The sequence below is a fragment of the Pleuronectes platessa genome, chromosome 4, assembly GCF_947347685.1.
Source record: "Pleuronectes platessa chromosome 4, fPlePla1.1, whole genome shotgun sequence".
Taxonomy (NCBI): Eukaryota; Metazoa; Chordata; class Actinopteri; order Pleuronectiformes; family Pleuronectidae; genus Pleuronectes; species Pleuronectes platessa.
Genome location: NC_070629.1, coordinates 11,033,969 through 11,046,607, shown reverse-complemented (window position 1 = coordinate 11,046,607; position 12,639 = coordinate 11,033,969). Strand labels below are relative to the sequence as shown.

The following is a 12,639-nucleotide window of genomic DNA, read 5'->3' as shown; positions in this document are numbered from 1 at the left end:
CAGTGTGTTGATCTCGCTGCGAGGTGGGCGGCCGTCCTTCCTCTGCTCTCTCCTGTAAAGGTCAGCGAGCCTCAGATGAAGTTGTGTCGATCAGACGAGTGCCGCAGACTGACAGCTAATTTTCATCAAAGCAGCTGTGGGCGAGGTGGGCTGGGAGGCAGGGCGCCCCTGGGCCCTCTCAGCTCCCTGAGGATTCTGCACTATACTCATCAGCCTTACTGGTTCACTGCGCGGTGGTATGGTCATGCTGCGGGAACGAAAAGTTAAAATGCACCTCTGGTTTCGCAAAGCCAGACCTGTCTCCACAGCGCTGCGTCAGCCTGCATGTAGCACTGTTGTTGTTCCCCTGCAGAGAAGTATTTTTTTGAAAATGGTAAAACGTAGGAAGCGCGAGGGGAGGAAAATGCGGTGGCCAATGGTAGGTATCCACCCGGAGCCTTGTCTGATCGGCACATGCCAGTCACCTTCTTTCTCTCTATCCATTTTTCCGCTCTTTCCTCTCCTCTCTCCTACTTTCCTCTTTCTTTTTCTCCTCTTCCTTCCTCTCCTCTCCTCATCCTTTCTCTTCTTCTCCTCGTTCTCCTCATTCTTTCTCTTCTTCCTCTCCTCTCCTCATTCCTTCTCTTCTATCTCTTCCTCTCCTCTCCTCATTATTTCTCTCCTCTCTCTTCTCCTCCTCTCCTCTCCTTTCTAAACAGGGTTTGCATTGATTTTTTTCTCTTCCACCAATTAAAAGCAATTTTGTGAGCATTAGAGTAAACCATGCCGGGGGCATTTTACTTTAGCTGCTTGTTCATTACCTCATTGTTTGTGTGTGTGTGTGTGTGTCTGTGTGTGTGTGTGTGTGTGTGTGTGTGTGTGTGTGTGTGTGTGTGTGTGTGTGTCTGTGCGTGTGTGTGTGTGTGTGTGTATGTTTGCGTGTGTTTGTGGGTGTGTGTGTGTGTTTGTCTCCTTGTGAAGTAACTCCTGGGTGGCTCTTTAATGCTTATTTCCCTCTGTGAATGTGTCTGTGCTTGCATGAGTTTGGTGTGTGTGTGTGTGTGCCTGCCTTACCATTTATGTTTAGCTATACATAGCGGATGAGAGCTGGTGTGTATCTGAGCTTACCCACATGTGCAGGGCATTAGTACTCTGTTTGGGGCTAAATCCTCACGTTGTTGAAGCGGTGTCAGTTGCCTCTGCCACGACACGAGGCTTATCTTATACCAACTCCCGTATCCTCTTGGGAAGGGGACATGAGGGTGGGGCAGGGGATGAGGGGACGTGTAAAAGAAGGCTGGAAGCTACTGGCTGGTGTAAATAACCCTCGGCTCTGGGGGAAGGTTAAGAAGCCAATGCCCTGATGAATACTAAGCGTTATCCCTGAAGGACTCGGTGCCTGTGCTTCCCAACCTGACAGAGCCCCGTGCCTCTCGTGCCAGTCATCACATCGATGCGTTGGTGCACGCGCATCTCTATTTGTCAGCGACTGTGGCCGCCATCCACTGCTGCGTTATTGGTGCATTTTGAGCTTAGGAATGTTTTTTAACTCACTTGAGGCAAAAAACAGTGACTGTAATTGCATATTTTTTTCAAATGTTTTCAAGTCACCACTCACTTACCTGCTCACTTCCAGTATGGAATTTTCAAGCAGTCTTTGACAGCTGACAAATTACATAATCTGTCAGAACATTTCATTGTGTGAATATAGAATAATTAATAACACATGGAAAGGGTTGGGTATTACATGTGCAATTTGAAATTAAACATTTAAATTTTAAAATGGTAGAGTATAGTAAACTTTAATATATAAATATGAACATGGGCAAAACTCATTATTTTAACTTTAGAAACACTATATAGCAGTGTCAGTGTCAGTGCTTAATACTAAATACTCCAAACATCCATTGTCTCCCCACCACCTGGGTCAGCGACGCAAACACTGACGTCTGATGCGTTGATATGGGGACGAAAGGTCAAACATGGAGCATCCTTCTGCTTTCAAATATATCTGTGCATTGTCAAGTGCTTCATTAAGTTTGCTTTGTTTCTCCATTTACACAGAACTGCTTTCAAACATGTGTGCCTCGGCGTCGGATCCTTTCAAGTGAAATTAATTGCGGTGTCAACTGACGTTTGAGGTAGCCGTTAGCAAAATAAAGGCTAACGACAGTGCTGCCAAATTCAGGGAGGGGATGTTGTGCCACCAAAGTTGAGTGTAATGCTATTTGGAGATGTTTATGTTGCCTGTAAGCCAGGCAACTATATCATTACGGAGCTCAGCCGAAATCTATGTTGTGATTCTGGTTGGGGCAGTGTAGGAATCGGTACCTGATTGGCACCATTTTTGGGCAGCCAACCATAGACATGAATATGTGCAATTAAAGTATGTATGTAAATTATGTCTGTTTTTAAACCACATCTTTTCTATATCTATGAAAACCTCTGTAGCTCTGAGATGAAACAAACTTCAGGTATAAATTAAAAAAGATGTTTTATGGACTTGACATGGGGACGGCAGTCCCCTTCTGTATGAGCTCTGTACAGGTGCTTTTGTCCATGTTGATCAACATGTAAAAACGTGGCTCTTTGCAAAATCTGCTGTGGCAACTTCAAGATTTAGACTTTGCAACTTTCAATTCAAAGTCTAATTCAAAGTAAGCAGCAGAGCCACAGCTTTCGACATAACTTCCCATTTACCAACCATTTCCTCTGGGCACACAATTCTGTATTCCCCTACCATTTTCTCAAAACTGGAAATGAAATGAAATGAGCAAAAATAGGGGAAAAGAAAGGAAAACAAGTGTGCGGGTAAATCTCTCCTGCCAAAGGCAATGTTGTGACATTATCTCTTCGTCACAGCTTAACAGAGGCTTGCTCCTACGAGTGTGTGTTCCTGTTTTTGTTCGAGAGCTTGTGTGTATACATGCGCAAGCCATACATGCATGCGTAGATGTGTATTTGTCAGTGTGTGTTTGTGTTTGTTTTCTGACACATTTTCCTGCGCCTGTGCTTGTTTGACTTTTCAGAGCGTTTGCTGTTGTGCTCAAAATGAAAGGCATAGTCTTTACCTCGACACACACATATGCGCTCAACCGTAGCTGAGCCTGCGGCTGTCTGCCCCATGCAGGAAAAAAGTGGAAATACACACTTTCCAGCAGCCTTTGTCGAGCCGCACAACCTGCTTCCTCTTAACAAGCGCCTCTCAATTGCACTTTAACATCCTCCAACAAGGGATGATCCTGCAATCCACAGACTCAAGGATCTTTTTCACAAACCCTCAAACTAACTGATTAATTCATTTAGTGACACATTCTTGAACTTGCTGGATTCAATTTTAAGTTTGGTTTGAGTAAACACTCTCGTATCTGATTAAGGTGGATAGGAAAAGCGGTCCAAATGTTATGCAAGTCTTAAAATATCATAGAAGGCTCACATCCGACTATTATCGACTGTTTCTGTTTCTCAGTGCCTCCTTTTTTCCCCGTGTGTTTTTTTCCCCACTCGCTGTGCTCCTGAATGTCGTGAAAATCCAATTAGGTGGACACATTCTGTGAGAACCACCAACATGATAGCAATCATATGAATTCTTCATATGGGATTTCCTATGCTCCCCTGTTGTTGATCGCACGGGGTCCACACAAAAGATAGAATAATTGGCAAACAAATTTCCCTCCAAAATGCGTCTCCCCTCTTTTATGGCCACTCAGCATAACAATGGGTACTTCTGTAATCTCCAATGTGTGATTCCGAAATGAAAAGCTGCGGAAATATGTCTCCTGGCATGTGGAGAAAATGAATGCTACTGTGACTAGAGCATGTTTTCATCACTGAGGGGCTCCCCCATTGACACATGAGCAGCAGGGACATAATTGTCTGAGAAGTGCTTTGCTTTAGACGATTATTACAATTGGTAATCCAGTACTAATATTCGCAGGTAACCACACAGGGAATCGGGAATACTTTTGTATCGTTTATGTTGACATTACGTAGTTTTAAAACGAGGGAACGAATGAATAATTCACAATAAGAGAATCGGCTGATCTGAGGCCGATAGAGTGAAGATATTATGCCTGCTTGATCTTGCTGACAGCCAGCAGAAAGGGAAGGTCTGTTTTAGCCTCATGATTATTAAAGTATTCATAAAGGGACTTAAAGGTGTTGTGTTGGGCTTTATATTAGAATCACTCTAGCTGTCATCCTATTGACATTTTAATTGTTTCATATCACTGATTCCTTTTGTGTCTACAGTAACCTATAGTATTGAAGCATCTGTTTTCCTTATCTGATGAATGATGGAGATGAGCTGCCTGGCAGATGGATTTAAGAAACTGCAGAGTACAGTCACGCTCTGTGGCTGCGAAAACTCAGGCTCCCTCCTAACCCTCCTTTCTCCTATTCTGTCTCACTGTCTTTCTATTTGCTTCAACTCCTACCTACCTGACCCACAGCGTGTCTTCAAGTTCTTTTCCCTCTCTTTTTGAAAAGGAAATAAAAGAAAAAAAGACCAAGAGTCAGCAGCATCCCCCTGGAAAAGTACTTCTCCATCCAGATTTCTCTTTGTGCCAGTTTATCAGGTCTATATTTCACAGGGTAGAGGCGGTGGTCTAGTTCCAGAAACTTGGACTATGGGCAGAGAAGGTCTCTGGTTCGTCTCTGGTTCGACTCCACGGAGAGACAACAAAAGACGAACCTGGATTGATCTGTCCAAAAATCCAAGAGTCTCCCTACCCTGTCTAGTGCCCCTGAGCAAGGCACCTTACTCCCTCAACATCTGCTCCCCGAGCGCCTGTACGCGGCTGCTCACTGCTCTGTGTGTACTGCACAAGATGGGTCAAAAGCAGAGATTAAATTTCCCTACCTGCATGAGTGTGCCTTTGCATGACTGTGCATGTGTTTGGGACGAATAAATGCATCTTAATCTTAGGTGCAAGCTTTGTCCTTCAGGTGGCGACTGGGGTCAGGTGGATTAATTATCCTACAGGCATCATGGGAAGCTGTACCAAATTTCATGGAAATCTATTCAATGGTTGTTGCAATTAGAGATAGAACCATTATTTTGTATCACAATTATAGTGACTAAAATGATCATCGCTATAAAGGAATGTTAAATTTGTTTAATTCTAAATAGATATAATTTGAGGAGAGACAGGTTGACAAATACAAAATATCGACATTCGTAAAACGCATTAGCAACCGCCTTAAAGGCTAACTTTTGTTGATGCTGGATAATATCAACCATATTACCATGGTAATTACATATTGAAAAGTTACAGTATTTGTATACCTTGAAACTGATTACTGTTTCAGCCTAGTTGTGATATTGTACGAGTGGAGTATAGATAAACCAACATCGCCATCTTTATGCTGCACTCACAGCATTGACATATGTTAATATTTGGTGAGCATGCCCTCCACTTGCTAACGTTGTATGCTAACGTGCCCTGCTAGTAGTAAAATCCGCTACCAACTGACTCTGCTTCCTCTTTTGCTACAAGAGGATTTGATTGGCTAGCACCTGCAACTGAGTATTTGATTAAACATGGTTTGGTTTCCATATGAAAAGTTGAGGTCTTCTTCTGCTGTGTGCAGCGCGGGCAACGCAACGTCACCACAATGAAATTCAACAACACATGAAGTCACACAACTGATTGAGCATTGATTTGGTTGAAGCCTCCAGTATATCAGTTTACATCTGCACTGTTTATATCAGAAGTATGCAGGAACACACAACCCCTAAATGCTCTAATATAGAGTGGGAGTGTCATTGAGGTAAATACATCAATAACATCACAATCAATTACATATGAGATTATGAATCCCTGCGTACACTCTCAGATACACAAACACACAAAAAATAGGAGGATTTGAATTTCTGAGACTTTGGAAAAGTTTTCTTGTGTTTTTATATATTGCAGACATTTGACTGTTGAAATATATCGCTTCAGGGTTGCAGTGTAGGCGTATGGCCTGATTTATTTTGTGTGTGTATGTGTTTGTCTGTGTGTGTGTTCCGTCGTCTGCTCTTACTGGAGTAAGGCTTTGCGTAGTAGCAGACTAGTAGATGAGTGGAGTGCTTTACACCGTTCTATTAGGCGTCATCTACAAACCGTACCAGTGCACTGTCCTCCCGCTGTCTCTTTGCCGTACCCCCACACAGCAACTCCTCTCTTTTCCCTCTTCCCCACTGAGCTGTTACGTCCTCGCACACTGTTTAAATGCGGGATGGCACAATAAAACAGGAAGCACTTCCTGAGGGAGCTGCTGATTGTGGATGAATATGGTCCTCAGAGGGGTCAATGGATAGAAATGGTCAGAATAGGTCACCAGCCTCTACGATGCATGTGAGCCAGGCGCAGCCTGAAGTAGCCAGATGGAAGGAGGCCACAGAGGCAACTGGATTGCAGGTCTAGTCACAGGATACAGACCACTGGCTGGGGACTCCCATTATCGTCCAGCCTAAACCTTATTGGATTTCCCCTGGAAATGTTTTTCTTTCACTGCCCCGCTGAGAAGTAGCTCTCCTACTTATCTCATCACTATTTATTAAGGGAGCCCCTGAGGAGTCTAAGCGTACAGTCAGGACCGAGAGTGGATTGGTGGTCGAGGGCGAGCAGTGACGTAGACTCAGAATTTAAAAAAAGTGAGATAGAATAGACTGTAGCTGCTGCATATTTTTTTTACTTTGTATTCCAGAAAGGGTCATGATGACTTGAAATGGCGTAAGAGTCAGGAGTGGACCATGCTGTGTTATCTGAATGCCTCTGCACCACCTTCACCCACCTCTCTTTGTCCTGCTCAGTTTGGCTCAGATTTAGCTACAGTACGAACTTGTCAGGTTCTCTCATGACTGCTGACAATTTTTAGGTTGTGTAAGTTTAGCCTGTCAGCTAAATGCTACTGCCCTTTCCTTCTTGTCTGCTTCCTGTAGCCGTTTATTTCCCCTCTAGTTTCATATAATACTTGATATTCAGAACATTCCGCCCCGATGGCAGTGGCTTCACAGGAAAACTGTTAACAGCGAGATGAGCCCAGGTGCATTGATATATGATGTTACCTACTCTTTCATTTTCATAGGGAGTGTCAACTTGTCAAACTTTAAGGAGGGATCGACACAGTTTTCCCTGGAATCCATTATTTATGTCCGGAATTATACAGTTAAGCTTCATCACATGCAAGATGAAGACCTACATATGTAGGGAAAAACAAGCTGAATTTGGGGAAAGGTTGCATCAATCAGAATTATAATGCAGAACCAATTAGTTATTCAGCCATCAATATAATTTCAGATACAGTATAACGACACTAATGTAACTGTGAGATCACAGAGGAGTGCCTATAATGCATACATTTACTTTGGCCAATAATGGACCTGAGTTTAAGTAGAACAAGCAAAGAATAAGATACATAAGTTGACTCAAATTGAGTAAGAGAAAACAAAAGCAACAAATTTATACATCAAACACATTAAATTCAAAAAAACGCTAGCTGCACATAAGCCATTGTCCGACATGAAAATATCTTGACATAATTTAAATATCAAGTTTTTGAAAGGATATTCAGGAAGGCTTTTGAAGATTCCTGACTTTGAGATGTCATGGGTGAATGAGTGAGGGTTAGTGACCTTGTGAGTTCAGTCACACATTTCAGTGTGGCAATGCTGTCTTCGATTCGATCGGAGTTGGAGTTGGGCTCCCTTTTCTCTTCAATTAATCTTGAAGGATAATCCATTCTGCTGCATGTAGCTCCATGTTGGTTGAGAGAAGGTTCTGGGGGTCAAGGCAGGGCAGCACAGCATGTGGGCCCCATGCTGCTACAGGGTTCTGTTGGCCGTCAACCCACAGCTCTCCAGGGCATGTGGTAGTTTACTTGTCATACCCTCTGCCTCCTCATAAGGTTGTTTGATTGTGTTCGAATTTAAATACCAGATATATTTGTATAACTGGTCAATGCAGCAAATTTGCTTCACAACTCATTTGTAGCTGTGGAAAGAGAATTCATCCGGAAGGGAAGGGGTGAGTGGAGGATGTTGAGCCACAAATGTCTCCTGTGTTGTTTACAGAGATTTCCTATGCATACACAGATACAGCTTAAGAGTGAAATTACTAAAACATACATTGATATAGATTCAAACAGCATAAAGGAAGAGTGAACCTTTGTATTATCAAGGGCTATTTCAGTTTTCATAATATCCTTCAAATACATAAATATCACATTTCGTAAAGGCATCTGATGTCAGATGGTAGTAAGGATGATGCTACTTACAGCTGGTTTTCTAGGTTTGGTTCAGCAAGTCTTCACTGAGTCTTTGCAAGAGTCAGTTTTACTCACAGCGGCAGTACGTTGTCCCAAACAGTAGAGTGAGGGTTTCATACTTAGCTTATGGCTGTCAGGCACATCAGCTGACACTTCAAATATGTTCAGTTCCTTTTGTTCAATTTTCTTTTCCTGAAAACTGAAGCCAAATTTCTGACAAAGTTTTGCAAAACCAGCATTTTCAAATGTCAGAGCAGGCTTTTGTTCTTTGAGAGTAGAAATGCACAGTGTTACAGCTTTCCAATTGTACCTTTCACAGTAGGGATGGCTTTCAAAGACAATGATGTCTCCCTCATATACAAAGCCTTCTACTAAAAAGGTTAGTTTGTATGTGTTATGACTGAAAAGAATTGGAAATTTCTTGTGGTGTCCTCCTGTGTTTTTTTGTAGTATGTTGTGCCATATTAGGAATCCTCTCTGCAATTTTTTTGGAGAAATACTAAATCTGGGCCACTCAAATTCTCCTTCTGATTAGAGCCATTAGTTCAAAATAACTTCTATGCACAACCTTCTTTTGTGGGCGGCTGAGGTCTAGAGTGGTCGATACCCAGTCTTCCCCAACTGTCCTTGATGCAAGATGCAAAATGCTGAACCCCGAATTGCCCCTCTTAGAACAAACAAGGGCTGCTAATAGATGCACTGTATGAATGCATGTGTGAATGGTTGAATGTTAAAAACTGTACTGTACAGAGCTTTGAGTGGTGATCAAGACTAGAAAAGCGCTATATAAATACAAAACCAATTTAATTACCTTCTCTGTCAAAATGTGGTTTTGTGGGAGCTCAAACTTTACTGTGAACTGTATCCATTTTCCCTCACAGCTCCTCCAGTTTAGCTGCATGTTCCCTGCTGCAATAGTGCTGGAGATCATTTTTTTCATTCCTGTGACCAAGTCCCGGAACTTGGGACACTGTGTTGTTTTTTACTTCAACAAGAAATGTGTTATGACTCATAACAGCTACAGTAGGTGGGGGCTCGCCCTGGACAGGTATATGGCTCGAGGAACCACGCTGGATGACATGCTTGTCCACTATTTCATGTTATTTTCATTTTCAAAGAAAGAACGTTATTACTTTTGTCTCAATTTCTGAGTTTTTTGTATTTATGAATTGCCTCAAACACTCTCTCAGGCAGTATACAGCCCAGAGGTCGGCCATTTTCCACCTGGGTTATAAACATACAGCTACCTGAGTTGTGTGTTGTACAGAGCATAAGGCTTGGACAGTATATTACTTGTTTTTTTATTAGCTATGCTAGTGGCCTGACTCTAGTTATGTCTGTCAATTGGTCCACCACTATGGTCCAGACTGAAACTATAAATTCTGTGCTGACATTCATGGTTGTCGGATGATGAATCCTACAGACTTTGGTGATGTAATAATCTTCCCTCTAGCACCAGCATTCTATTAGCATTTTTTATCTGTACTGATATATCTTGCATGATGAAACTTGTAATGCAATCAGCACGTAAATGTTTTTAATTGTACGATCAATTATATCAACATATACTGGATGAATTCACTGAACACTGATGTATAAGGTTTTTTGTGAGACGTGAAAACTATTGGATAGATTGCCATCATATTTGGTACAAACCCACAAACGATCAAATGTAAAAATATATTTAACGGACACAAACATCAGAACAAATGTTCTATTTGCTGGCAAACCTATAAAAACAATCACGTCAATATTTAGTTAAAAGTGTCATGACTGGAATTTAATAAATATACTCTGCTCAATATTGGTTTTAATAAATTTGAGGATTGCTTACTTGGTCATGTTTTTTAGAAGTGCCCTAGTTGAAGGTTTATATCCCCCAGCAGAGCTTAACACATGAATCTGATAGCCGCTAGCCCTTGATCCTATTTAACCTGCAGGAGTCTTCTCCGTTGGCTGGTTGCAATGCCGAACTGACCATTAAGTTAATAAAATACTCTTCAACCATTCTCCAGCAACTGCTCAGTGAGCTTGGATATGGTCTGTTGAGTAATGACTGGCTCCCCTGTGAGACTTAACTGTGTTTAAAACATTCTGAAGCCTCACTGGAAACCTCTGATAGACATCCTGACCACTGAAGTGTAAAGAAACCAAATACAAGACCCTTCTGCTCCCGTCGGGACACGAGGAGGCCTCTGTCGGAGCTTTTTCTGTTACAGTTGTACGCTCACTGCCAGTAAGATCCTCCTCAGCACTTCCTTTCACTCCGGCTTAAACAGTGGATCTTCCATCCTTGGGTTGACATTGTAAGCTTCGTTTTGTGATGTTCTGTGTATTACAGGATTTGCAGTGGGTAAAGATGAAGTGTTGTAATTAAATATTTTCCTCCACATTTCTCATATAGTAGTAGTAGATAGGCTGAGGCGATTTCCTGCTGCACCAATATGTTTAAGTTTTCCAACTGGTGCTGTCGGACAAGGAATGATAAATGGGACCAATAATACAGACTTCAAGACATGACTGTAGACTGGTGTTTATAACGTACACAATATGTAATATCTTGTGTCGGCTTTATTGATCCAAGTGTTTTGTGGAAAATCTGAGTGTTTAACTGTGCTCCAAAACTCTGCGTGGCCAGTAATTTAAAGAATTTTGAATAAAATGAACATGACAATGATAAAATGTTAAAAAACAACAAAGCTAGCACAGTTCAACACATTGCGCAAGAAAACGCTCGTATTTCTTTATTTAATTTTTTGACAGTTTATGGCTGTAATATAAATGGCTGTAATATAAATACTTTTTGTAATATCAAAACTAACAAGTACCAGGTTTCAAACGATTATACAGCTGTTATACATAGGTCAAGTACTCCCCATGTAAGATTACTCTGCCATGTGAAATTGCCAGTGCTCCCTTTTCACATATAGTCTGTGTTTGTATAACTGTAGCCAATCCTTCCTATTTAAGTTTTTATCATCATCTTCCATTGCAGAATTTGAATTGACATCTTGACAAGAAGAGACAGGAAACAAGGAAGCCTAGGAGAAAAGATGTAATTTCAGTAAACCTATAACCTTCTGATTATCCCCCTCTTGTCAGCGGCGTGAACACATTACTCTTTCAACTGGGAAAGAAAGAGAAAGATCCAGAGTCACTGCTGAGAGATGACGATCTCATTCAGTAACCCAATATTTCTTTGTGTTATTAGGCAGAACACTTTACCGTTCATCTCAGGTCTCACATGCTTTGAAAGATGGCAAGCTTGGATTGGTCAGGGTGTGATGTTAAGTGCGCCATGTCTTACAACCAGGTCAAAGAACTTATGAGTGTTTGGCTGCCTGGACCGACACAGATCTAATCTAAGAAGACAAAACCATTGTGTCGTCTGAGACCAAACGTGATGTTCTGGAAAATCTGCAAATATCTTTAGTCCTTCACTCATTACACACAACACAGCGGACAGCAGAGGGAGCACAAAATATGATTATTAGACAAACACATACATACATATTGAGCACACACACACACACACACACACACACACACACACAGATTTATCCAGAGTGACCCTTCTGTGCTGTGTTTATCTTCATTCTTATGGAGACGGGAAGCACAGCATCTGTCACATTACCCATTTTCATTTCGTATATAACCCCCTTCAAAACATGATAAGACACCACATCAAAGAAAGAGACTTGACTGCAGGGCAGATACAGTCATTGGCATACAGACAGGCAATCACATAGTGCATGTTAAAGTGCAGCAACAGATTCAAGATGAAAGCAAAGTCCTATATTTGGTCTCATCTGCCAACCTTGTATGGATTGGATAGAAAAAGTGATTGGACCTTCTCTTATAATTTATTTTTCTCGTCAATCCTCGGACTTCTCTGTCACCTAGATAGAATCACACAGGCCTTAGAGCATATTATACAATGGAACATTAGTCTATGTCTATTTTTATGTCAACACGGCGTGCAAAGTGGTGCCATGCACGGCACTAGTGCTGGTTTTAGACTGACACAGTTGTCGTTTTTGGTGGTTGCACTTGTGGGCCCTCAGAGGTGGGTTAGTATTAAAATGACGTTTGCTAAGACACATTGTTGGCACTTTGCTAGCATAAGGGAATGGAAAGCAATTACGTCTTTGACCCACATAATTCTGGACTGAGGTCTGTCGGACAGTATTTCCCTCAAGGGACAATGTCAAGACAGTGATATAGGCATCTATACCTTTGTGCACGATAAATGTACACTTTCCTTGTTCCACTTCAGAAAACAGTTTCCTGCTACATCTGTCCTCATACCAGCGATTTGTCATTAGTAATTTAGTAATTTAGTAAACTAGTAATCACACCTCGGCCCTCTAATTGGTTTACTCTTAAGTTAGACTCAAAACACAA

General features: G+C 41.7%; 1 protein-coding gene across 1 annotated transcript in view; it reads left to right on the top strand.

Moving 5' to 3' along the window:
* Positions 1-12,639, top strand: part of si:dkeyp-14d3.1 (transmembrane protein 132C) — a gene marked incomplete at its 5' end in the record, with an annotated part of 118,973 nt that overhangs the window by 39,702 nt on the left and 66,632 nt on the right. The gene's annotated exons all lie outside the window — the stretch shown is intronic.